The 25481-nt window shown below is 34.7% G+C and overlaps 1 protein-coding gene across 1 annotated transcript in view; it reads right to left on the reverse strand.

The window, feature by feature from the left end:
- The window catches only part of LOC134841501 (golgin subfamily A member 4-like), a 90126-nt gene that overhangs the window by 9750 nt on the left and 54895 nt on the right, over window positions 1-25481 (reverse strand). The gene's annotated exons all lie outside the window — the stretch shown is intronic.

The raw sequence follows: 25481 nt of genomic DNA on the forward strand, positions 1-25481 counted from the left end.
TGTAAGATAAAGTTGGGAACTAAGTATGAGAAACCATGCAATTGAAAGCTCAAAAGACTACTGGTTCGGCAACCATTATCATGGCGACCAAAATCTTCTGATGTGCACAATGCTTCCCGCTTGACAAGGGATCTGGACGCCTCTACCAGTACTCCACATCAATTTCATCCAGGTTTTCAAAAGGGATCAGGACCAGGCAAGATCTTTCCAAAACTTGTACTAGCCTTCATACAGTATGCATACAACAAAAACAATTAGTTAAGGCTGCGTTTCATCGTTGTATTGGTTGCAAATACGAGTTTGATTTGATATTGTACTCAAAAATGTGAGTGAGACAATTTTTACTCAAAGGACCGAAGCCAGTTTTTTTGTCTCAAAAGTAGTGATATATAAAAATGTTCATAAATGGCGATTTCATATTTTGCTTTATCATTTCATACGTCATACAGTTTTATTTCATACGTCAGAATGCTTTTCATCAAAGTTTTTAAATACGTTCTTTGCTGCACTAATTTAAAATACTGAAAAACTCCTCGGGGAAACAACGATAGATTTTGAATAAAAAAAACGTTTTTTTTTTTTGCATTTTTAAGCTTTGTGTTCCTGACCCAACATTAAATTAGATTTCTTTATAAAAAAAGCGCTGTAGAGTTCAAAACTCATCTAAATATAAACAAAAACAAGGTTGTTAAAAGTTCTTTAAAGTTTCAAAAAAGGAATAGAAATAAACAGTACGCGTATTAAGGTTTCTTAATCAATTTAATAAAGTTTTCAAAGTCAGTTGAATTTTTCTATTGGCTTCATAAAAGTTTCCATTTACACACAAACACACACACACAAAGTTGCTATCGAATTCAAAATTTGAAGTTTAATTGCTTTAACTCATATAGACTAATAAAACTTTTTTGGGCAATATCACGCACGATAATTTTATATAAGAAACGCGGGCTGTCGTCAGGAACGGTGCGATGCTACGGCATCCTACGACGAAGACTACAACTATTTACAACATCCACTTCAACAAGATGTTTTTCAATTTATCGGAGCTTTTTTTATCCTACAAATTTATTTCAAAGCTTGTTTCGAGCTTTACGCTGGTCGCCTTCCAGCCTTACTAGTTTGTTTGTCAGATCAAACGTACGTCTTCACAGTTGGTTCCGCCCAGCTTTTGTCTCGCTCGCTAGTCAGTCTAGCTTTTCTCGTTGTCTCGACAGAGCGAACCTTTCTCCTTAAAGTTGGGCAAACCCAGCTTCTTCGTCCCTTCGCTAGTAGTCCCTAGCATTTTCCGTTTGTCCGTATGGGCAAACTTTTTTTTTCTGAAAGTTGGTTCCGCCCAGCTTTTGTCTCGCTTGCTAGCCGTCTCTAGCTTTTCTCGTTTGCTCGACATAGCAAACCTTTCTAATTAAAGTTGGTTAAACCCAGCTTCTTCGTCCCTTCGCTAGTATATCTAGCATTTTTTTGTTTGTCCGGCAGAACAAACCGTTCTCCTTAAAGTTGGGTAAACCCAACTTCCCCGTCGCTTCGCTAGTGTATCTAGCATTTTTAAGTTTGCTCGTCAGATTAAACTCTTTCAAAGTTGGGTAAACCCAGCTCCTTCCCCGCTTCGCTAGTTGTCCCTAACTTTTACCGTTTGCTCGTCAGAGCAAACTTTGCTTCTCAACAGCACTCGTGCTTGTGTCTTTCACAGCAAAGCTCTTTTCAAAAGAACTAGTCGCCACTGGTTTTCCCTTGCTTGCCCTAGGACACTACTTGACTAGTTCTTACTAGTCTTTTATCCCTTTATCTACTTTGTTTTGTTGGTCGGCTACGCAATGGCTCCCAAAGTTACCAAACTTATGAACCAATGGCACTGTCGATATCGTTCATTAGAAGAACTTGAACATCAACTGACATCCGAAATTGCTTCGACGATGTTAAGCTTTCCCTCGCGGAATTTGTTACTCTGCTAACAGAAATTGAAAGTTATGCTGATGAATTAGCTTCCTTTTTTTCTGACGAAGTCAACGACTGTTTAGAACGAACTTCTACATTGCGCAATAGAAAATGCAAAGCAATTAAGCAAGTGAAAAAGTACAAGAAGACTTGAATCGGAGACGATACATCATTCAATATTAGCTTAGTTGCTCCAGCTGAAAACAACCCCATAGCTTCTTTTGCACCAGTGTGTAGTTCCAACGTAACTCAGTTGCAACAGCAACAATAGCCGCGAGCCGGTGTTCATTCACAACTGAAACAACCATTGTCGGAATGTCTCGTAACGAACAGAGGTACTCCATTTTGGACCAACGTCCATCAAATCGCGTGACATTTCAAGATTGCAACTCTTCTGTAGATGAGAACCTACTTAGAACTCCACACGATTCAAGCATCTTTCTCAGCTCTCCTTATGGAACAGAGGCTCCAATAACAAAAGAGATGACGCGAGATTTTAACCATTTCATTAGAACATCCACTGAGGCTCCACAACAAATTGAAGGCTTGTATAGCTCAAGCTTGAACAACATTCCTTACTCCAATTCTGCATCCCAGAACTATGGATTTTTTCAAGGTCAGACTCAAACCTTCGACAGGCCGTTACCAACCGCTACAACTAGTAACCTTCTTCGGTCAGGCACACGATATGGTCATCGATGGACCTCAACTGACGAAATGAACATCAAGCAAAATTCGCAGCCCATGTTGACTAGTTCGTCAAATCCAAAGACACATCTGCTTACAGCTGGAAAGGTTTCAAACTTCCCGATATACGTCTATCGAAATTCGATGGAAATGCTCTTGAGTGGAACAATTGGGTTGAACTATATCAAACAGCTATTGGAAAGAATCCTCGTATAAGTCCTGTGGAGAAAATTACATATCTTCAAACACTATATACAGGCAGCGCAAAAATTTTAATAGATAGTTATGTCACAAACTCTAGCCAGTATGACCAGGCCATTGAAGAACTCATTCGTAGGTTTGGTAATCCAAAATTCATTGTGGCTGCCTACATAAAACAACTCGAAGACTTCGAGCGTCCACATCTACGCGACTCTTTGTCATTTGTGATAAATTGGACTTTCCTCCGCAAGCTCGTTCATAACTTTGAAGCTAATGGTCAGACTTTCGAACTAGGATCAACAAATTTATCTAGAATTGCGCGCAGCAAGCTTTCTTCTGCTGTTTTGATGAAATGGGAGGAGTTTTGTGTAGTCCACGGTTTGGAATATGCTACCTTAATCGATTTTTCAAATTAGTTTAACAATTATTCGAAAGCATGCGAAAGTTTGGATTTACAGATTGGAAAATCGCCACCTGTCAAGACTAAAAACTATCAGCAGCATGACAACAAGAATTCGTCTTTCCTCAAAAAAGACCATAGCGCAAGTGATCCAAATAATCCTTATTCTATTTATCGCAGTTCCACCACGCCATTGAGTATTATCTGTCTTAATTATCAGGGCAATCATTATTTGGGACGTTGTCCAGAATTCAAAAGATTGCCACTGAATTAACGTTTGAAGATTGTTAAGAAACACTCACTATGTTTCAAATGTCTTTATAAACACAAGTTGCACGATTGCAGGTCAGAAAAACGATGTATGCAAGATAACTGCGGTCAGAAGCATCATTCAAGTTTGCACAGAGCAAAACCTGGAATTGATAGCAAAAATCAATCTCAGAAGTCTAACAACGTCGAAGTTGAACAACGAATTCTCAATTCACGAGATGGCGATAATAGCATAAATCCGGATTCAGTTTCGGTCAATAGAAATCAGTTACAATATATGCCGGTAACTCTGATTATTGGCAAAACCTCAATTCAGTGTTATGCAATGTTGGACAACTGCAGCAGTTGCTCTTATATATGCAAAACTACAGCGGAAGAACTGAACAGCGTTCCAAAGCACTTGAAAGGTCATGGAGCTTTCTCAACGGATAAAATTCATTCCACCTTAATTTCACTGAGTGTTGGAGCGTTCAAATCTACGTCAGTTCTTTTTACAACACCGAACGTTTATTCGGTTGATAAAACTCACTTCGACGTCGTCAACGTCAAACAATTGAACAACATTTGTTCCAAATTCAACCATCTCAGCCACATCAATTACCCTGAACTTGATGATAATCATGTCCGTGTTCTCCTTGGTGTCGATGCTTTCTGGTTCATTGCTGAAAGAGACATCAAAAGGGGTCCTACTGGAAGCCCATTTGCAATCACACACTTGCTTGAATGGACCATCACTAGTCTCTGAGCTCCAAGTACCTGGACAAAGAGCCACGAGAACAACAAACAAATTACATTGATGCTCGCAACAGAGAGCAGCCAACACTAAGCAAACTTGTCGAAAAACTCTTGAAAGTTGAAGACTGTGCAATATCTGTTGATTTTCCTCCTGCTTCAAATTCAAGAGAGATCGACAAATTACTTAAAGTCATGGAAGACAGTATTTACCAGTATTTAAGTAGCTACCAAATAACTTCGCAATCGCAAAAGCGCAATTAGGCTCACTTCAAAACGCTTAACTAGGGACCGATACCTTTTGGATTCAAATAATAAGTCTCTTGCAACGGACATTGAGAAAAGTTATGTAAAACCAGTTGTTTTCATAAATCCTAAGCCAACTAACGTCTGGTATTTACCTCACTACCCGGTTGTGAATCCAAATAAACCTGGAAAAGTTAGACGAGTCGCAACTGCTGCTTCAATGTTTCAAGGTATCTCGTTGAGCTCGTGTTTAGAGGCTGAGCCTGATCTTCTCAACAACATGTTTTCGTTTTCGAGAACAGCCAGTCGCGATATCTGCTCATAAAGATTCAGCTCAAAGAGCTTTACGATTCCTGTGGAACACTGCAAAGGGCATTAAGCAATATCAGTATACCAGATTGATATTTGGTGCGAAATGCTCACCTTCAATTGCAATATTCGCATTGAATCAGACTGCCAAGGATTTCGCAGCTAGCGATCGCAAAACAGCTGAACTCATTAACCGGCGTTTTTATATGGATGACTTTGTCCACTCTTTTGAGTCCATTGAAATTGCTCAAGCGTCCTCTTTGAAACTAAAAACGGTCCTGAATAAGGGTGGTTTCAATTTAACGAAGTTTGTTTCAAATAAACCCGAAGCTTAGGTCAGGTTGCCTGAAACGGACGTTGCTGGAATTAATTCGACACAAAGAATACTCGGAGTGCATTGGGACACAAACGATGACACTATGTTTGTGAAAACACAAATCAAAAACACGATTTTTAAGGCGAAAATATGACTCTCCGTCGAATGCTTTCTTCAATAGCGACAATATTCGACCCTTTGGGAATTCTTGCACCTTTTGTAATTACCATGAAAATCATGCTTCAAGTTATTTGGAGATTTGGAGTTTCATGGGATGAACAAATACCGCTTGAACACGTGAGTACCGTTGAAAAATGACTACTGCAATGTCGACAAGGATTGTCTGTGAAACTTCCACGTCACATAGGAATTTTCTCTAACAACGCAAACGTACAGCTGCATGTTTTTGCCGACGCATCGCAAAACGCCATGGCAGCTTGTATTTATGTACGAACTACTACAGCTTCTAAAAGCATCCCTAAGCTCGAGCAACAAGCCGCTGTGATTGGATCGCGACTCTGTAAATTCGTTTTAGACGAATTGCGGTTTAAGCCAAACTCTGTTTCATACTGGGCAGATAGTACTACGGTTCTGGCTTGGCTTAAGAATATGCCTAGGCGCAAAAATTTTTGTAGCAATAGGGTCACTGAAATACTTTCCACTTCCAAAGAGTCACAATGGAATCATATTTCAGGGAATCGCAATCCAGCTGATCATGCCACAAGAGGAATACCCCTTTCCGATGTGGATAAACTCTGGTTCCAGCCTCCTGACGAAACCAGAATCGGAGTGGTTTAAGCCTCCACATAGGGAAGTTACAATCTCGAGCGTAAGACTAGAAGAGGTCGAGCCACTAATCGATTTTTTCACGTTTCTCTCATTGGCTCAAGTTACTCAAAGTAACTACGATAGTTCTAATGTTTATTAGCTCGTTAAGGAACAAAGGAAAAAAATTGCCGTACGCATTTTACCGGAATTCAGCAAAATACCTCATTTTTGAAATTTCTCAAAAATTTTTTTCCCAGAAACCATCAAACGATTACAACAAGGGAAAAAATCGGACAACAAAGACGTTCTGTAGTATTTTGCCCTTTCATGGATGATAATACTCTGAAAGCTAGGAGACGTCTTCGACATTCAACACTTCCCGAAACCGCCAAATACCCCATCATTCTTAATGCTAAAGAACCAGCAGCGCGACTTTTACTCGAACACGCCCATTGCCGATGCATGCATTTGGGCACAGAATATGTCCGCAATTACCTTCAGCAAAAATTTCTTATCATTGGTTTGCGCCAAGCTTTGAAACAAATTCGCCATCGCTGTTTCTTCTGTCGGAGACTCCAAGGAAAAGGGCTCAGCGTCTTCAGGTCGGATCTTCCCTCCACTCGCTTTCAGGATCCAAATGAAAACCCTTACCCATTCAAAACTGTCGGTATAGACTACATTGGACCATTTCATATTGCCGAAAATTCATCAACGACGAAGCAATATATCTGCCTGTTCACGTGCTTTACTATTCGTGCTTTGCATTTAGAAACGACAGAAAGCCTCACAACGGACAGTTGCGTGACAGCTCTTCGCACGTTCATAGCACGCCGAGGCTCACCACAAAGACTACTCTCGGACAACGCGACATACTTCATCGGAGCGAAAAAACAGTTGCGTACAGAGCCACTGTCATTCGATACAGAGATAGCAAGCTACTTACATGATCAAAATATCAGCTGGAAAATGAACCTTCCTTCTGCTCCTCACTTGGGGGGGGGGGGGGGGGGGTGTGGGAGAGACTCGTTCAGATGATTAAACGAGTTTTCCTTCTGAATCTTGGATCTGCACGCCTCTCTCGAGATCTCTTCATCACAATTGTCGCTGAAACCGAAGGAATTTTGAATGGACGACCATTGACGCATGTGAACAGTGATATCGCGGACGACCTTCCGTTGACTCCAAACCATTTTGTTCTTGGCAGACCTTTTGTGTACACACCCTCAGCGGCCTTCAGTGACCAGCCAACCAGTAAGCTGTCCGTGAAGTCTTGGAGATTGGTGAAAGAGAAAATGGATTGCTTTTGCCGCCGACTGGTGAAAGAATATGCCCCGACACTCATTCGGCGCACGAATTGGTCACAGCCAGAGGATATCATCAAAACTGGAGACCTCGTATGGATACTGGAGGACTTCACACCGCGTGGCATCTGGCCACTTGGACGAATCATCGGGCCTGACGACAGAGCGCGTTCGTGCGTGATAAAAATCAGCGCTAGGGAAAATAACTCGACCTGCCGTAAAATAGCCTTGGTAACACCTAGGGAAACACTAAGGGCTCCCCCGAGGATGTTAATGATCATTAACAATCATATTATTAAGGTCGACTTGTGACTTCTTGATAACTTGAATGTAAATGTGAACACTCTTTAACATTTGACTGTAAGATAAAGTTGGGAACTAAATATGAGAAACCATGCAATTGAAAGCTCAAAAGACTAATGGTTCGGCAATCATTATCAGCAAGAAAACTGAAAAAAACGGACTTGCATTTTAAACAAAAGTTAAGCCTTCAAAGCTCTTTGAATTTCACGAACAATTAATGATTGGTGCTTTTTTAATAAATTTAACACAATTTGAGAAAACTGGATCAATGAGTAAAACTTTTATTTTGCTGAGAAATCTGATAATTAAATTTCCTTTTCGAAATTAGATGTCAATCATGTTTTTTGTGACCGTTGCCCTTTCGCTGTTCGATGGTGGAGTTAGCCTTCCTTTTAACTAAGGAAATGAACTGACCTTAAAAAGAAATCAAAACTCATACCACTAAAAAAAATTGAATTTGGGCCTAAACAAATTTAAATACTTCATTAACAAAAACTCCGCACGACCTATAATAGAATCTGATCTACGTTCCTCGACTCTTAATAACACTGAACTAATTTCATGAAATAACAGACAGCTGGAAAAGTTTCCATGAACTCTAGGAGACATTTTTTCAATGTATGGTGAAAAAGTTTCAAGTTCTGAACTCAAAAACATCAACCGTTACACCGCGAATAAAATTTGAGCGTACACAATTTTTTCGTGAAAAAACCACACAATCTATATATAAGTGTTTTCACTTCGTTCATAAACAATTAATGAAAAAAATAGTCTTAGGTGATCACAAAAAAACGCAGTAGTTCCACGATTATCTTCACCTTTGCATCAGAACAATTCAGGGAACTTCCTCTCTATTTCGATGGAACAGTTCATCGCCATTAGCAAACTAACCCGATCATGCAACAACTATTTGTATCATCTAATGGCCATGACATTTGAGTAATATAACGTTCGAATATCAACACGATGAATTAATTATTGCTGACAATTAGATACATATCTGACCATAAAAAATAAACTATCTCTTTTAGAGCTAGCTTCATCAAAACGTAGCAAGATAATGCAATTTAACAAAAACGCAGTAAAAGATATCTCACAAAAGAACGAATAAATAAATAAACATCAAGCATCAGAGGTAACAACATGTCAAACAATATTGTCAAATATTTCATCATTCTTCAGCAAAAGCAGATTCATCATACTTTAACAAGATATTGCAGTTTGAGCATCACGTTGAAAAAGAAGAATTTCAAAACCGATGTCAAATCAGACCTAGCCTTAGAAGCTAACAAAATATTCATAGAGAGCCAGCTCGATCAAAAAGATTAACTATTCGTTGTTATCAGTTGTTATCACATATCAATTGTTAGATGTAAAAATGAGCAACGCAAAGCAGTGACAACATGAGGCACACACAGGCAGTTTATGAAAACTGAGTGATCATTCAGAAGCGATAAAAACCGCAAAACACTTCATACCAAACAATGAAACTTTGTCAACTAAGTGGAAAATAAGCAATTTCTCTTCCAGGTACTCTTTCGTTATAACAGGGCAAATTAACGCAGCTTGCTCATCACAAACAAGAAACAAACAGAAAAATTGACAAGAAAGTCACGAAGAACATACAAAACAACTTCCAAGCTTTCAATTACGAGGATCTATTCCACTGCTTGAAACATTGAAATTTTGCATAACGAAGCAGTTTGTCAAAAAATCAGCCGTAAAACAGTTTAACAAAAAAATCATTGAAAAAAAAACAGCACAAGGCTTCATACGTAATAAAAAAAAATCAATCAACAAATGGGAAAAACAGCTTTCTCTTTCATCATTTCTTTTCAATCATTATTCAGCAAGATAACGCAGTTTGCGCATCACATACAAAATCAACCCTAAAAAACTAAATAAAATTACAAAGAAATTTAAAACCGCCGGCTAAACGTTATTTCAATTAAGGAGAAAAACGTTCTCTTTCATTGCTAGGATCATCAAAATTTTGCAAAATTCCGCCGTTTGTCATTTAATAATCCAGTAAAAACAATAGATCCTTAAAAAATGAAAGACGCGAAACGCTACATAAGAAACCAGAAAATTCAATCAACAAAAAAGGAAAATAAAACACCTTTCATTTTAAATCAGCAAGATAACGTAGTTTCCGCTTCATCACATACATAAAATCAACCTTGAAAACCGATGAAAACCACGATAATCTTTCAAACCGCCAATTAGAAACATTTTTAACAAGGGAGACAGACAACTATCAGATTCTCTGCTGAGTCCATCAAGAATATACAAGGACTCAATTCATCTTCAGAAAGGCCAATTAAAATGATTGATCAATGAAAAACGATTAAAAATAATCATAAATAAATCAAATCGAACAAAACTAAATCGACTTTGTGGATCACGTTTTCTCTTTCAGCTATTTCTTTCACCATAAATCAGCAAGATAACGCAGTCTGCACATCACAAACTAAAATACAACTCTAATAACATCGGTAATAAACCACTAAGAAATTTCAAAACATATAACTAGATTAATTTTAAAAAAGAAAGAAAAGCTATCTAGTTCACTGCTAGAATTCTTCAAAATTAAACAAACCAAAAACCGGATAGTTCAGGCGAAACATTGAACGAAGAAAATTGAGATGCTTCATAGGAAACCATAAAAACCAATAAACGAAGTGGAATATGTAAGAATTTTCTTTCAGATACTTCTTTCATCATTTATCAGCAAGATAACACTTTGCCCAGCCCAAAAACATCAACCCTGAGAAACCAAAAAAGCGAGCTGTCAAAGCTTCCAACTAAAAACATTTGAAACCAGAGAGACAAAAAAATAACTGTTTCACAACTAGATTTCTCTAAAAAATGCAAAGCCAAAAACTAACTGTTTAACTGCTAGGTCCATCAAAAAACTGCGAAGTCACAATTTATCATTATACAGGTTAATGAAAGCGATTGATTATTCAAAAGCGATAACCTGAAGCAATTGATACCGAACGATTCAACTCAAGCAACGAAGAGAAAAAAAACATTCTCTTTCAGATAATTCTTTTATCATGAATCAGCAAGATAACGCAGTTTGTACATCACATTCGTCAATTGCACCCTAACAAACTTACAAAACATCACGAAGAGTTCCAAAAAACGCTTCAGGAAAAAATTTTGAGCTGAAGAGAAGAATAATTTTCACATTACTAGGCTTCTCAAAGCTCGGCATACTGATTTCATTTGTCATTAATCAGGCCAGTAAAACTGACAGATCAGTCAAAAAACAGAATACCAAGCTTCATGCTTCATTAAACAATAAAACTCAATCAACTATGCAGAAAATGTTAGCGTTCTAATTTCGAAATTTCCTTCAAATTTAATAAGCAAGATGATGCAGTTTGCACACCAATTACAAAAAGACAAAACTAAAAATATATAAATTACAGAGCAACCTAAAATCACCAAAAATAGATGAAACTTCATTAACAGAAAAATCATACTAAGAATAGGTTCATCAAAATTTGCACAATGACAAGGTACGTGAACAAATAAGCTATCTAAATTGATACATTATCATAAAAAATTAACAATTAAGAAGGTTCATAGGTAAAAAGTCAACTCAATCAACAGAATAGAAAACGTGACCACTCTGTTTCAGATATTTTCTTCATCACAGTTCAGCAAGATAACGCAGTTTGCACATCACATATATCAATACAACCCTGAAAATACAAGAAAATCATAACCGTCAGCTAGATATATTTTCAACTAGGAACATTGAAACAATCTGTTTCATTACTCAATTGATGGAAAAACTGCAATTCAGCAGTTTACCATTATATAAGACAACTGAAATTGTTGATCTTTCATAAGCGATGCAGTAGTCAAGCAGAAAACATAAAGATGAAGGATTAAACTCAATCTACTCAGGGGGAAAAGCGAGTCTTGACTTTCAAAGATTTTGGTTCATCGTAATTCAGCAAAATAATTTGTTTCCTCAACAAACACAATTAAATCAACAACACTCAGAAGAAACTTAATTCACTGCTAGAATTCTTTATATTAAAAACCAAAAAGACTAATAGATCACGGGGAAGATTGAACAATGAAAGCAATCTTTTTCATAGGAAACCACAAAACCCAAATGACAAAAAGGAATAAGTAAAACAGGAGCTCCGAAGCCGCCAGCCGAAAGCATTTTTAACAAGAGACAAAAACTAACTGTTTAAGTGCTAGGCCCATTAAAAAACTGCAAGGTCACAATTTATCATTATACAGGTTAATGAAAGCGATTGATCATTCAAAAGCGATAACCTGAAGCAATTGATACCAAACGATTAGACTCAAGCAACGAAGAGAAAAAAAAACTTTCTCTTTCAGATAATTCTTTCATCATGAATCAGCAAGATAACGCAGTTTGTACATCACATTCGTCAATTGCACCCTAACAAACTTACAAAAAAATCACAAAGAATTTAAAAAAAAAACGCCAAATGAAAAAATTTTGAGCTGAAGAGAAGAATACTTTTCACATTACTAGGCTTCTCAAAGCTCGGCATACTGATTTCATTTGTCATTAATCAGGCCAGTAAAACTGACAGATCAGTCAAAAAACAGAATACCAAGCTTCATGCTTCATTAAACAATAAAACTCAATCAACTATGCAGAAAATGTTAGCGTTCTAATTTCGAAATTTCCTTCAAATTTAATAAGCAAGGTGATGCAGTTTGCACACCAATTACAAAAAGACAATACTAAAAATATATAAATTACAGAGCAACCTAAAATCACCAAAAATAGATGAAACTTCATTAACAGAAAAATCATACTAAGAATAGGTTCATCAAAATTTGCACAATGACAAGGTACGTGAACAAATAAGCTATCTAAATTGATACATTATCATAAAAAATTAACAATTAAGAAGGTTCATAGGTAAAAAGTCAACTCAATCAACAGAATAGAAAACGTGACCACTCTGTTTCAGATATTTTCTTCATCACAGTTCAGCAAGATAACGTAGTTTGCACATCACATATATCAATACAACCCTGAAAATACAAGAAAATCATAACCGTCAGCTAGATATATTTTCAACTAGGAACATTGAAACAATCTGTTTCATTACTCAATTGATGGAAAAACTGCAATTCAGCAGTTTACCATTATATAAGACAACTGAAATTGTTGATCTTTCATAAGCGATGTAGTAGTCAAGCAGAAAACATAAAGATGAAGGATTAAACTCAATCTACTCAGGGGGAAAAGCGAGTCTTGACTTTCAAAGATTTTGGTTCATCGTAATTCAGCAAAATAATTTGTTTCCTCAACAAACACAATTAAATCAACAACACTCAGAAGAAACTTAATTCACTGCTAGAATTCTTTATATTAAAAACCAAAAAGACTAATAGATCACGGGGAAGATTGAACAATGAAAGCAATCTTTTTCATAGGAAACCACAAAACCCAAATGACAAAAAGGAATAAGTAAAACAGGAGCTCCGAAGCCGCCAACCGAAAGCATTTTTAACAAGAGACAAAAACTAACTGTTTAAGTGCTAGGCCCATTAAAAAACTGCAAGGTCACAATTTATCATTATACAGGTTAATGAAAGCGATTGATCATTCAAAAGCGATAACCTGAAGCAATCGATACCAAACGATTAGACTCAAGCAACGAAGAGAAAAAAAAACTTTATCTTTCAGATAATTCTTTCATCATGAATCAGCAAGATAACGCAGTTTGTACATCACATTCGTCAATTGCACCCTAACAAACTTACAAAAAAATCACAAAGAATTTAAAAAAAAAACGCCAAATGAAAAAATTTTGAGCTGAAGAGAAGAATACTTTTCACATTACTAGGCTTCTCAAAGCTCGGCATACTGATTTCATTTCTCATTAATCAGGCCAGTAAAACTGACAGATCAGTCAAAAAACAGAATACCAAGCTTCATGCTTCATTAAACAATAAAACTCAATCAACTATGCAGAAAATGTTAGCGTTCTAATTACGAAATTTCCTTCAAATTTAATAAGCAAGATGATGCAGTTTGCACACCAATTACAAAAAGACAATACTAAAAATATATAAATTACAGAGCAACCTAAAATCACCAAAAATAGATGAAACTTCATTAACAGAAAAATCATACTAAGAATAGGTTCATCAAAACTTGCACAATGACAAGGTACGTCAACAAATAAGCTATCAAAATTGATACATTATCAAAAAAAATTAACAATTAAGAAGGTTCATAGGTAAAAAGTCAACTCAATCAACAGAATAGAAAACGTGACCACTCTGTTTCAGATATTTTCTTCATCACAGCTCAGCAAGATAACGCAGTTTGCACATCACATATATCAATACAACCCTGAAAATACAAGAAAATCATAACCGTCAGCTAGATATATTTTCAACTAGGGACATTGAAACAATCTGTTTCATTACTCAATTGATGGAAAAACTGCAATTCAGCAGTTTAACATTATATAAGACAACTGAAATTGTTGATCTTTCATATGCGATGCAGTAGTCAAGCAGAAAACATAAAAATGAAGGATTAAACTCAATCTACTCAGGTGAAAAAGCGAGTCTTGACTTTCAAAAATTTTGGTTCATTGTAATTCAGCAAAATAATTTGTTTCCTCAACAAACACAATTAAATCAACAACACTCAGAAGAAACTTAATTCACTGCTAGAATTCTTTATATTAAAAACCAAAAAGACTAATAGATCACGGGGAAGATTGAACAATGAAAGCAATCTTTTTCATAGGAAACCACAAAACCCAAATGACAAAAAGGAATAAGTAAAACAGGAGCTCCGAAGCCGCCAACCGAAAGCATTTTTAACAAGAGACAAAAACTAACTGTTTAAGTGCTAGGCCCATTAAAAAACTGCAAGGTCACAATTTATCATTATACAGGTTAATGAAAGCGATTGATCATTCAAAAGCGATAACCTGAAGCAATCGATACCAAACGATTAGACTCAAGCAACGAAGAGAAAAAAAAACTTTATCTTTCAGATAATTCTTTCATCATGAATCAGCAAGATAACGCAGTTTGTACATCACATTCGTCAATTGCACCCTAACAAACTTACAAAAAAATCACAAAGAATTTAAAAAAAAAACGCCAAATGAAAAAATTTTGAGCTGAAGAGAAGAATACTTTTCACATTACTAGGCTTCTCAAAGCTCGGCATACTGATTTCATTTGTCATTAATCAGGCCAGTAAAACTGACAGATCAGTCAAAAAACAGAATACCAAGCTTCATTAAACAATAAAACTCAATCAACTATGCAGAAAATGTTAGCGTTCTAATTTCCAAATTTCCTTCAAATTTAATAAGCAAGATGATGCAGTTTGCACACCAATTACAAAAAGACAATACTAAAAATATATAAATTACAGAGCAACCTAAAATCACCAAAAATAGATGAAACTTCATTAACAGAAAAATCATACTAAGAATAGGTTCATCAAAACTTGCACAATGACAAGGTACGTCAACAAATAAGCTATCAAAATTGATACATTATCAAAAAAAATTAACAATTAAGAAGGTTCATAGGTAAAAAGTCAACTCAATCAACAGAATAGAAAACGTGACCACTCTGTTTCAGATATTTTCTTCATCACAGCTCAGCAAGATAACGCAGTTTGCACATCACATATATCAATACAACCCTGAAAATACAAGAAAATCATAACCGTCAGCTAGATATATTTTCAACTAGGGACATTGAAACAATCTGTTTCATTACTCAATTGATGGAAAAACTGCAATTCAGCAGTTTAACATTATATAAGACAACTGAAATTGTTGATCTTTCATATGCGATGCAGTAGTCAAGCAGAAAACATAAAAATGAAGGATTAAACTCAATCTACTCAGGTGAAAAAGCGAGTCTTGACTTTCAAAAATTTTGGTTCATTGTAATTCAGCAAAATAATTTGTTTCCTCAACAAACACAATTAAATCAACAACACTCAGAAGAAACTGAATTCACTGCTAGAATTCTTTATATTAAAAACCAAAAAGACTAATAGATCACGGGGAAGATTGAACAATGAAAGCAATCTTTTTCATAGGAAACCACAAAACCCAAATGACAAAAAGGAATAAGTAAAACAGGAGCTCCGAAGCCGCCAACCGAAAGCATTTTTAACAAGAGACAAAAACTAACTGTTTAAGTGCTAGGCCCATTAAAAAACTGCAAGGTCACAATTTATCATTATACAGGTTAATGAAAGCGATTGATCATTCAAAAGCGATAACCTGAAGCAATTGATACCAAACGATTAGACTCAAGCAACGAAGAGAAAAAAAAACTTTCTCTTTCAGATAATTCTTTCATCATGAATCAGCAAGATAACGCAGTTTGTACATCACATCCGTCAATTGCACCCTAACAAACTTACAAAAAAATCACAAAGAATTTAAAAAAAAAACGCCAAATGAAAAAATTTTGAGCTGAAGAGAAGAATACTTTTCACATTACAAGGCTTCTCAAAGCTCGGCATACTGATTTCATTTGTCATTAATCAGGCCAGTAAAACTGACAGATCAGTCAAAAAACAGAATACCAAGCTTCATGCTTCATTAAACAATAAAACTCAATCAACTATGCAGAAAATGTTAGCGTTCTAATTTCGAAATTTCCTTCAAATTTAATAAGCAAGATGATGCAGTTTGCACACCAATTACAAAAAGACAATACTAAAAATATATAAATTACAGAGCAACCTAAAATCACCAAAAATAGATGAAACTTCATTAACAGAAAAAACATACTAAGAATAGGTTCATCAAAACTTGCACAATGACAAGGTACGTCAACAAATAAGCTATCAAAATTGATACATTATCAAAAAAATTAACAATTAAGAAGGTTCATAGGTAAAAAGTCAACTCAATCAACAGAATAGAAAACGTGACCACTCTGTTTCAGATATTTTCTTCATCACAGTTCAGCAAGATAACGCAGTTTGCACATCACATATATCAATACAACCCTGAAAATACAAGAAAATCATAACCGTCAGCTAGATATATTTTCAACTAGGGACATTGAAACAATCTGTTTCATTACTCAATTGATGGAAAAACTGCAATTCAGCAGTTTAACATTATATAAGACAACTGAAATTGTTGATCTTTCATATGCGATGCAGTAGTCAAGCAGAAAACATAAAAATGAAGGATTAAACTCAATCTACTCAGGTGAAAAAGCTAGTCTTGACTTTCAAAGATTTTGGTTCATCGTAATTCAGCAAAATAATTTGTTTCCTCAACAAACACAATTAAATCAACAGCACTCAGAAGAAACTTAATTCACTGCTAGAATTCTTTATATTAAAAACCAAAAAGACTAATAGATCACGGGGAAGATTGAACAATGAAAGCAATGTTTTTCATAGGAAACCACAAAACCCAAATGACAAAAAGGAATAAGTAAAACAGGAGCTCCGAAGCCGCCAACCGAAAGCATTTTTAACAAGAGACAAAAACTAACTGTTTAAGTGCTAGGCCCATTAAAACACTGCAAGGTCACAATTTATCATTATACAGCTTAATGAAAGCGATTGATCATTCAAAAGCGATAACCTGAAGCAATTGATACCAAACGATTAGACTCAAGCAACGAAGAGAAAAAAACTTTCTCTTTCAGATAATTTTTTCATCAAGAATCAGCAAGATAACGCAGTTTGTACATCACATCCGTCAATTGCACCCTAACAAACTTACAAAAAAATCACAAAGAATTTAAAAAAAAAACGCCAAATGAAAAAATTTTGAGCTGAAGAGAAGAATACTTTTCACATTACAAGGCTTCTCAAAGCTCGGCATACTGATTTCATTTGTCATTAATCAGGCCAGTAAAACTGACAGATCAGTCAAAAAACAGAATACCAAGCTTCATGCTTCATTAAACAATAAAACTCAATCAACTATGCAGAAAATGTTAGCGTTCTAATATCGAAATTTCCTTCAAATTTAATAAGCAAGATGATGCAGTTTGCACACCAATTACAAAAAGACAATACTAAAAATATATAAATTACAGAGCAACCTAAAATCACCAAAAATAGATGAAACTTCATTAACAGAAAAAACATACTAAGAATAGGTTCATCAAAACTTGCACAATGACAAGGTACGTCAACAAATAAGCTATCAAAATTGATACATTATCAAAAAAATTAACAATTAAGAAGGTTCATAGGTAAAAAGTCAACTCAATCAACAGAATAGAAAACGTGACCACTCTGTTTCAGATATTTTCTTCATCACAGTTCAGCAAGATAACGCAGTTTGCACATCACATATATCAATACAACCCTGAAAATACAAGAAAATCATAACCGTCAGCTAGATATATTTTCAACTAGGGACATTGAAACAATCTGTTTCATTACTCAATTGATGGAAAAACTGCAATTCAGCAGTTTAACATTATATAAGACAACTGAAATTGTTGATCTTTCATATGCGATGCAGTAGTCAAGCAGAAAACATAAAAATGAAGGATTAAACTCAATCTACTCAGGTGAAAAAGCTAGTCTTGACTTTCAAAGATTTTGGTTCATCGTAATTCAGCAAAATAATTTGTTTCCTCAACAAACACAATTAAATCAACAGCACTCAGAAGAAACTTAATTCACTGCTAGAATTCTTTATATTAAAAACCAAAAAGACTAATAGATCACGGGGAAGATTGAACAATGAAAGCAATGTTTTTCATAGGAAACCACAAAACCCAAATGACAAAAAGGAATAAGTAAAACAGGAGCTCCGAAGCCGCCAACCGAAAGCATTTTTAACAAGAGACAAAAACTAACTGTTTAAGTGCTAGGCCCATTAAAACACTGCAAGGTCACAATTTATCATTATACAGCTTAATGAAAGCGATTGATCATTCAAAAGCGATAACCTGAAGCAATTGATACCAAACGATTAGACTCAAGCAACGAAGAGAAAAAAACTTTCTCTTTCAGATAATTTTTTCATCAAGAATCAGCAAGATAACGCAGTTTGTACATTCGTCAATTGCACCCTAACAAACTTACAAAAAAATCACAAAGAATTTTAAAAAAAAACGCCAAATGAAAAAATTTTGAGCTAAAGAGAAGAATTCTTGTTTCAATACTAGGATCAAAAAAGCTCTGCATACTGAGTTCGTTTGTCATTAATCAGGCCAGTAAAACTGACAGATCAGTAAAAAAAACTAAGCCTAATGCTTCATAAACAATAAAACTCAATCAGCAAAAACACAACGTGACCGCTCTGTTTCAGATAATTCCTTCATCACAATTCAGCAAGATAATGCAGTTTGCACATCACATATACCAATACAACACTGAAGACCAAAAAAAAGTTGAAACCACCAGCAGATATATTTTCAATTAGGGACATAAAAACAATCTCTTTCATTGCTCAATTGATTAAAAAACTGCAATGCAGCAGTTTACCATTAGATAGGACAATTGAAATTGTTCATATTTCATAAGCGATGCAGTAGTCAATCAGAAAACATGAAACCGAACGATTCAACTCAACCTACTCGGGGGTAATTCCGCAAGATAACTAATTTGATCAACAAACAGAATTAAATCAACCCCAACACTAAGAAAAAACTTAATTCACTGCTAGAATTCTTCAAAATTGAATATATCAATAAAACTGATAGATCACGCAAAACATTGAACAATGACAAGCAAAATACTTCATAGGAAACCACAAAACCCAAATAACAAAGTTGAATATGTAGGAGTTCTCTTTCAGATGCTTCTTTCATCATATATCAACAAGATAACGAAATTTGCCCAACCCATAAAAATTCAACCCTGAAAACAAAATTAAAAAGGATCCGAAGCCGCCAACCGAAAACATTTTTAACTAGAGAGACAAAACTAACTGGTTAACTGCTACAACCATCAAAAACTGCAAAGTCACAGTTTATCATTATATAGGTTAATGGAAGCGATTGATCATTCAAAAGCGATAACAATCTAAGCAATTAAAATCGAACGATTGAACTCAAACAACAAAGAGAAAAAAAGCTTTCTCTTTCAGATATTTCTTTCATCATGAATCAGCAAGATAACGCAGTTTGTTCATCACATACGTCAATTGCACCCTAGGAAACTTACAAAAAATCACGAAGAATTTTCCAAAAAAAGCTAAATGAAAAAATTTTGAGCTGAAGAGAAGAAAACTTTTCACATTACTAGGCTTATCAAAGCTCTGCATACTGATTTCATTTGTCATTAATCAGGCCAGTAAAACAGACAGATCAGTAAGAAAAAAAAAACAGAATACCAAGCTTAATGCTTCATTTACAATGAAACTCAATCAACTATGCAGAAAATGTTGGCGTTCTAATTTCGATACTTCCCTCAAATTTAATGAGCAAGATGACGCATTTTAAACATCAATTACAAAAAGACAATACATAAAAAACATATAAATTACAGAGCAATCTGAAATCATCAAATAGATGAAACTTCATTAACAGAAAAATTATACAAAGAAAAGGATCATCAAAGTTTGCACAATGACAAGGTAAGTCAACAAATAAGCTATCAAAACTGATACATCATTAAAAAAAACAATTAGGATGGTTCATAGGTAAAATAAATACTCAATCAACAAAATAGAAAACGTGACCACTCTGTTTCAGATATTTTCTTTATCACAATCCAGCACAAAAAAGCAATCTGCACATCACATATATCAATACAACCCGGAAGATAAGAAAATCATAACCGTCAGCTAGATATATTTTCAACTAGGGACATTGAAACAATCTGTTTCATTACTCAATTGATGGAAAAACTGCAATTCAGCAATTTACTATTATATAAGACAACTGAAATTGTTGATCTTTCATAAACGATGCAGTAGTCAAGCAGAAAACATAAAACCGAACGATTAAACTCAATCTACTAAGGGGAAAAAGCAAGTCTTGTCTTCCAAAGATTTTGGTTCATCGTAATACAGCAAAATATTTTGTTTCCTCGACAAACACAATTAAATCAACAGCACCCAGAAGAAACTTAATTCACTCCTAGAATTCTTTATATTAAAAAAACCAATAAGACTAATAGATCACGGGGAACATTGAACAATGAAAGCAATATACTTCATAGGAAACCACAAAACCCAAATGACAAAAAGGAATATGTAAGAGTTCTCTTTCAGATAATTCTTTCATCATATATCAACAAGATAACGAAACTTGCCCAACCCATAAAAATTCAACCCTGAAAACAAAAAAAAACAGGAGCTTTCGAAGCCGCCAACCGAAAACATTTTTAACTAGAGAGACAAAAACTAACTGGTTAACTGCTAGAACCATCAAAAAACCGCAAAGTCACAGTTTATCATTATATGGGTTAATGGAAGCGATTGATCATTCAAAAGCGATATCAATCTAAGCAATTAAAACCGAACAATTGAACTCAAACAACGAAGAGAAAAAAGCTTTCTCTTTCAGATATTTCTTTCATCATGAATCAGCAAGATAACGCAGTTTGTACATCTAATACGTCAATTGCACCCTAGGAAACTTACAAAAAATCACGAAGAATTTTCCAAAAAACGCTAAATGAAAAACAATTGAGCTGAAGAGAAGAAAACTTTTCACATTACTAGGCTTATCAAAGCTCTGCATACTGATTTCATTTGTCTTTAATCAGGCCAGTAAAACCGACAGATCAGTAAAAAAAAACAGAATACCAAGCTTAATGCTTCATTTAACAATGAAACTCAATCAACTTTGCAGAAAATGTTGGCATTCTAGTTTCGATATTTCCTTCAAATTTAATGAGCAAGATGACGCAGTTTGCACATCAATTACAAAAAGACAATACATAAAAAACATATAAATTACAAAGCAACCTGAAATCGTCAAATAGATGAAATTCAATTAACAGAAAAATTATACAAAGAATAGGATCATCAAAACTTGCACAATGACAAGGTAAGTCAACAAATAAGCTATCAAAACTGATACATTATTTTAAAAAACAATTAGGAAGGATCATAGGTAAAATAACTACTCAATCAACAAAATAGAAAACGTGACCACTCTGTTTCAGATATTTTCTTCATCACAATTCAGCAAAATAACGCAGTTTGCACATCACATATATCAATACAACCCTGAAAATACCAGAAAATCATAACCGTCAGCTAGATCTGTTTCATGACTCAATTGATGGAAAAACTGCTATTCAGCAGTTTACCATTATATAAGACAACTGAAATTGTTGATCTTTCATAAGCGATGCAGTAGTCAAGCAGAAAACATAAAACCGAACGATTAAACTGAATCTACTCAGGGGAAAAAGCGAGTCTTGTCTTTCAAAGATTTTGGTTCATCGTAATTCAGCAAAATAATTTGTTTCCTCGACAAACACAATTAAATCAACAGCACCCAGAAGAAACTTAATTCACTGCTAGAATTCTTTATATTAAAAAAACCAATAAGACTAATAGATCACGGGGAACATTGAACAATGAAAGCAATATACTTCATAGGAAACCACAAAACCCAAATGACAAAAAGGAATATGTAAGAGTTCTCTTTCAGGTGATTCTTTCATCATATATCAACAAGATAACGAAGTTTGCACAACACATAAAAACTCAACCCAGAAAACAAAGTAAAACAGGAGCACCGAAAGCATTTTTAACAAAAGAGACAAAAACGAACTGTTTAACTGCTAGGTCCATCAAAAAAACTGCAAACTCACAATTTATCATTATACAGGTTAATGAAAGCGATTCATCATTCAAAAGCGATAGCCTGAAGCATTGATACCGAACGATTATACTCAAGCATCAAAGAGAAAAAAATTTTCTCTTTCAGATAATTCTTTCATCATGAATCAGCAAGATTACGCAGTTTGCACATCACATAGGTCAACTGCGCCCTAGAAAACTTACAAACAAATCACAAAGAATTTTCAAAAAACGCCACTTGAAAAAAATTTGAGCTGAAGAGAAGAATACTTGTTTCAATACTAGGATCAACAAAGCTCTGCATACTGATGTCGTTTGTCATTCATCAGGCCAGTAAAACTGACAGATCAATACAAAAAAAAAACAAACCAAGCTTAATGCTTCATAAACGATAAAACTCAATGAACAAAATAGAAAACGTGACCACTCTGTTTCAGATATTTTCTTCATCACAATTCAGCAAAATAACGCAGTTTGCACATCACATATCAATACAACCCTGAAAATACAAGAAAATCATAACCATCAGCTAGATCAATTTTCAACTAGGGACATTGAAACAATCTGTTTCATTGCTCAATTGATGGAAAAACTGCAATTCAGCAGTTTACCATTATTTAAGACAACTGAAATTGTTGATCTTTCATAAGCGATGCAGTAGTCAAGCAGAAAACATAAAACCGAACGATTAAACTCAATCTACTCAGGGGAAAAAGCGAGTCCTGTCTTTCAAAGATTTTGGTTCATCGTAATTCAGCAAAATAATTTGTTTCCTCGACAAACACAATTAAATCAACAGCACTCAGAAGAAACTTAATTCACTGCTAGAACTCTTTATATTAAAAAAACCAATAAGACTAATAGATCACGGGGAACATTGAACAATGAAAGCAATGTTTTTCATAGGAAACCACAAAACCCAAATGACAAAAAGGAATATGTAAGAGTTCTCTTTCAGATAATTGTTTCATATATCAACAAGATAACGAAGTTTGCCCAACCCATAAAACCTCAACCCAGAAAAAAGCAAAACAGGAGCTCCGAAGCCGCCAACCGAAAGCATTTTTAACAAGAGACAAAAACTAACTGTTTAACTGCTAGGTCCATCAAAAAACTGCAAAGTCTCAATTTATCATTATACAGGTTAATGAAAGCGATTGATCAGTCAAAAGCGATAACCTGAAGCAATTGATACCGAACGATTAGACTTAAGCAACGAAGAGAAAAAACCGTTCTCTTTCAGATAAATCTTTCATCATGAATCAGCAAGATAACGCAGTTTGTACATGACATATTCAATTGCACACCAGAAAACTTACAAAAAAATCACGAAGAATTTTCAAAAAACGCCAAATGAAAAAACTTTGAGCTAAAGAGAAGAATACTTGTTTCAATACTAGGATCAACAAAGCTCTACATACTGATGTCGTTTGTCATTAATCAGGCCAGTAAAACTGACAGATCAGTAAAAAAAAACCAAGCTTAATGCTTCATTAACGATAAAACTCAATCAGCAAAAAGAAAATGTGACCGCTCTGTTTCAGATAATTCCTTCATCACAATTCAGCAAGATAACGCAGTTTGCACGTCACATATACCAATACAACACTGAAAACCAAAAAAAAAGTTGAAACCACCAGCGGATATATTTTCAATTAGGGACATGAAATCAATCTCTTTCATTGCTCAATTGATCGAAAAACTGCAAGGCAGCAGTTTACCATTAGATAGGACAATTGAAATTGTTGATATTTCATACATATAAGCGATGCAGTAGTCAATCAGAAAACATGAAACCGAACGATTCAACTCAACCTACTCAGGGGTAATTCCGCAAGATAACCAGTTTGATCAACAAACAGAATTAAATAAACCTCAACACTAAGAAAAAACTTAATTCACTGCTAGAATTCTTCAAAATTGAATAAATCAATAAAACTGATGGATCAAGCAAAACGTTGAACAAGGACAAGCAAAATACTTCATAGGAATCCACAAAACGCAAATAACAAAGTTGAATATGTAAGAGTTCTCTTTCAGATACTTCTTTCATCATATATCAACAAGATAACGAAACTTACCCAACCCATAAAAACGCAACCCTGAAAACAAAAAAAAACAGGAGCTTCCGAAGCCGCCAACCAAAAATATTTTTAACTAGAGAGACAAAAACTAACTGGTTAACTGCTAGAGTCATCAAAAAACTGCAAAGTCACAGTTTATCATTATATAGGTTATTGATTGATCATTCAAAAGCGATAACGACCTAAGCAATTAAAACCGAACGAGTGAACTCAAACAACGAAGAGAAAAAAATCTTTCTCTTTCAGATATTTCTTTCATCATGAATCAGCAAGATAACGCAGTTTGTACATCACATACGTCAATTGCACCCTAGGAAACTTAAAAAAGACCACGAAGAACTTTCCAAAAAACGCTAAATGAAAAAATTTTGAGCTGAAGAGAAGAATAATTTTTACATTACTAGGCTTACCAAAGCTCTGCATACTGATTTCATTTGTCATTATTCAGGCCAGTAAAACTGACAGATCAGTAAAAAAAACCAAGCTTAATGCTTCATTTAACAATAAAATTCAATCAACTATGCAGAAAACGTTGGCGTTCTAATTTCGATATTTATTTCACATTTAATCAGCAAGATGACGCAGTTTGCACATCAATTACAAAAAGACAATACAAAAAAACATATAAATTACAAAGCAACCTGAAATCATCAAATAGATGAAATTCAATTAACAGAAGAATTTTACAAAGATTAGGATCATCAAAACTTGCACAATGACAAGGTACGTCAACAAATAAGCTATCAAACTTGATACATTATTCAAAAAAATTAACAATTAGGAAGGTTCATAGGTAAAATAACTACTCAATCAACAAAATAGAAAACGTGACCACTCTGTTTCAGATATTTTCTTCATCACAGTTCAGCAAGATAACGCAGTTTGCACATCACATATATCAATACAAACCTGAAAATACAAGAAAATCATAACCGTCAGCTAGATATATTTTCAACTAGGGACATTGAAACAATCTCTTTCATTACTCAATTGATGGAAAAACTGCTATTCAGCAGTTTACCATTATATAAGACAACTGAAATTGTTGATCTTTCATAAGCGATGCAGTAGTCAAGCAGAAAACATAAAACCGAACGATTAAATTAATCTACTCAGGGGAAAAAGCGAGTCTTTTCTTCCAAAGATTTTGGTTCATCGTAATTCAGCAAAACG

This window comes from Symsagittifera roscoffensis, chromosome 3 (assembly GCF_963678635.1).
Source record: "Symsagittifera roscoffensis chromosome 3, txSymRosc1.1, whole genome shotgun sequence".
In the NCBI taxonomy this organism is placed as follows: domain Eukaryota; kingdom Metazoa; phylum Xenacoelomorpha; order Acoela; family Convolutidae; genus Symsagittifera; species Symsagittifera roscoffensis.